The sequence below is a fragment of the Pistacia vera genome, unplaced genomic scaffold (genome assembly GCF_008641045.1).
Source record: "Pistacia vera cultivar Batoury unplaced genomic scaffold, PisVer_v2 Contig310, whole genome shotgun sequence".
NCBI lineage: Eukaryota > Viridiplantae > Streptophyta > Magnoliopsida > Sapindales > Anacardiaceae > Pistacia > Pistacia vera.
Genome location: NW_022196125.1, coordinates 747,093 through 750,397, shown reverse-complemented (window position 1 = coordinate 750,397; position 3,305 = coordinate 747,093). Strand labels below are relative to the sequence as shown.

General features: G+C 38.2%; 1 non-coding gene across 1 annotated transcript; it reads right to left on the bottom strand.

The window, feature by feature from the left end:
* Positions 1 to 2,666: 2,666 nt before the first annotated feature.
* Positions 2,667 to 2,773, bottom strand: LOC116136346. Its single transcript, XR_004129023.1, has one exon. It is a non-coding gene; the product is annotated as a small nucleolar RNA R71 (small nucleolar RNA).
* Between the last annotated feature and the right edge of the window lie 532 nt (positions 2,774 to 3,305).

Here is a 3,305-nt window from a genome sequence, read left to right as displayed (position 1 = left end):
TTTAGCCTTGGTCCCTGATTTTCCTTTGGTGAATTGGAAATCTGCTAGATATCCATGCAACTTGTAACAATTTTCCCTCTTATGTCTTGGAGTAGGACGCTAATCACACTATATATAAGGTTTTTTTCCCTTATATTTGTGAGTCTGATTCTTCTGGTTCCCTTGTGATTACAAAGCAGTGGTGACCTCTGTGTCATTATTGAAACCAATCAGAACCTTCTATCTTTATCTTAACTAACTATAGAATACGCCTATTTCAACGAAGGTAGAGGAGCCATCAACAGAATTTGGCTTCGCACTAAAGCATAGGAATTATTCAGACCAATCAGGAATTGTAGCAGTTTCTGTTGATTCAAATGAGCCAAATAAGCCTTGGCTAAAGCACTGTCTAGTGCCAATAAGCTTACTAGTGAACTTAGCTCATCTCATAGAGTCTTAAGTTTGTTGTAAAACACCGCAACAGAGCTAGTTCCTTGTACCAAATTCACAAATTCTCTGTGAATTCTAAAAACTCTTGTGCCATTAACCTTGTTGTATTGTTCTTGTAGATCTTGCCACACTTGATGTGCACAACTCGAATACACGATTGATAATCCGTAAATTATACAGTTTTTATTAGATCTTTTTTTCGGATTTCAGGTACTTTCTAGTGCATTTTGACCTGAATTGTTGCTTAATTCTTTACTTTTCGTGTTTCAGGTTAAAATGGACTTTTTGAGCAAATAAAGACAAAATTGGATAGTTTTGACTCAGAAATTAGCGGATCTCAGAAGATAGGAGAGTTCCGGAGCAGGACAAAGCACGATGAAGCTTGTTCCCAAGGAAGAGAGTCGAGAATCGAAGAATCGAACGAAGAAGCAAGCAGAGTGGCAGTTCTGTAATTTCAGAACTTTTCAAGGAGCTTCGCCCCGGCGAAGAAATTATCTTCGCCGCGGCGAAGTAAGCCAGAGACGAATGGGATTTCTTCATTCTTCGCCGCGGAGAAGAATTCTTCTTTGCCGCGGCGACAGTCAATTTATTCAGTTTTGTTAAACGCACAGTTTCGTGTTGTACGTGTTTTGGCTGGGTTTTTCGACTAAGTATAAAAGAAAACTTAACCTTTTGCCAAAGGATCTGGAGCTTTGTAGGTTTAGCCGCTTTTACACTTTTCTTAGAGTAAAAACTTTGAGTTTTTCGGATTGTTTAAGGGAGAAGATTCGGATTTTGACTGGAAGATTCATCTTTTGGGGAGATTTCTTTTCTTTCATCTCAATTTCATTATGCTTAACTTGTTTATTTCTGTTTTTCGTTTTTGTAGTATTAATTTAGCTATGAACTAATCTTTTATGGGGTAGGGTTTTGACTTCGTTTGAATTTTTATGGGTTAAACCTATAAATTACACTATGTTCACATTCATGCGCAATGGTTGTAAATCGAATTCACTAATATGTTAAACATACCCTCTCGGGCTATGTTTTCCTATTCATCCTTATTAACATTCCGGACCCAACAAATTGAAGGTTAATAATTCTAAATTCATTAAGCACAAGAATCCTAAATTGATTTCATTAATTCTTGAATCTATCTCTAGCATCCAATACTATAATGGTGATTACCCAAGAAGCCTAACATGAATTATTTCTCAATCTCATCATGTTCATCACATACAGCATTCAATTTCAGAGTAACACACAACCAAAGCTTATTCACATGGAAATAACACAATCAAACACTTAACCCATTTAAAATCCAAACTACAATCAAAACCCTACCCGTTTTGCTTGAATTGATATTCCGTGTTTCATCTTGCTTTTTTAATTAAGATTTAATTCTTTGTTTAATTTCATTGTTGTTTTTCATTAAAATTTGCTCCCACCAATCCAAAGAATTCGATTGCTTCAACTTGATAACGTTAGGAAACTTAGTGCTTTACTAATAGTCCTCGTGGGAATGATATCCTACCCATCATTTTATTACTTGAGCGACTAGTGCACTTGCTAGTTTTGCATGTTGTAAGAAACACACATCAAGTTTTTGGCGCCGTTGCCGGGGACTGTTTTTAAGTTAACATTAAGTTTTTCCTTAAGTTTAGCTAGATTGAAGTTTTAATTTTTCTTTTTAATTTTCATTAGGTTGTGATCTCACTTTTCTTTCACTTGTGTTCGTTCAGTTTATGCGAAGAGCAAGACGTCAACCAGTGGTTCCTGTTGACCTTGAGCTTGAGAGGACTGTAAGAAGACTTAACAGAGAGAAAAGAGAAAGAGATAATCTTACTGCAGAATCGGAAGAAGTTGTTGTCGAAATGGCTGAATAAGAAAACAGGACACTGAGGAAATTTTCAGTTCCCACAGTGAATGGAAGTGGGTCAAGTATTACTAGACCTACAGTACAAGCAAATAACTTCGAGATCAAGCCGGCAATCATCCATATGATCCAGCAGTCGGTTAGATTCAACGGTGATTTGAAGGAGGATCCGAATCAGCACATTGCAAATTTCCTGGAAATTTGTGATACCTTCAAGTCAAATGGAGTGTCGGATGATGCTATTAGGCTGCGTTTATTCCCATTCTCATTGGGAGATAAAGCAAAGGGGTGGTTAATGGCATTACCACTGGGAACAATAACAACGTGGAATGATCTAGCACAAAAATTCCTGACCAAGTTCTTTCCTCAAGCGAAGTCAGGGAAATTGAGAAATGATATCACATCATTTCTACAAGATGATGCCGAGTCGTTGTACGAGGCTTGGGAGAGATACAAGGAATTTATGAGGAAGTGCCCACATCATGGTTTGCCAGTTTGGCTTCAAGTCCAAACATTCTATAATGGTTTGATGGGTAATGTGCGTAATGTGCAAACCATGGTTGATGCAACGTCAGGAGGGGCCTTGCAGAATAAGACACCAGAGGAAGCTTATGAGTTGCTTGAGGTTTTGGCAAGCAACAACTATCAAAGACCGAATGAGAGAGTTACAACAAGGAAATCTTCGGGTCTTCATGAAGTTGATGCTTTCACAGCCATCTCAGCCCAACTCACCGCACTTCAAAAACAGTTGGGAACTATGCAGGTAAATTCTATACAAGCACCTCAACTAACATGTGATTTTTGTGTAGGAAACCATGTGAGCAGCAAGTGTCAAGTTGGGAACACGTTTGCTTCGACATCTTCATCAACGGAGCAAGTGAACTACTTGGCAGGAAATCAGAGACAACCAAACAACCCATTTTCCAACACATTTAATCCGGGTTGGAGAAATTACCCAAATCTGGCTTGGGGAAATCAGAACCAACAAGGTAACCAATGGAACCAGAGACAAGTTCCAAAT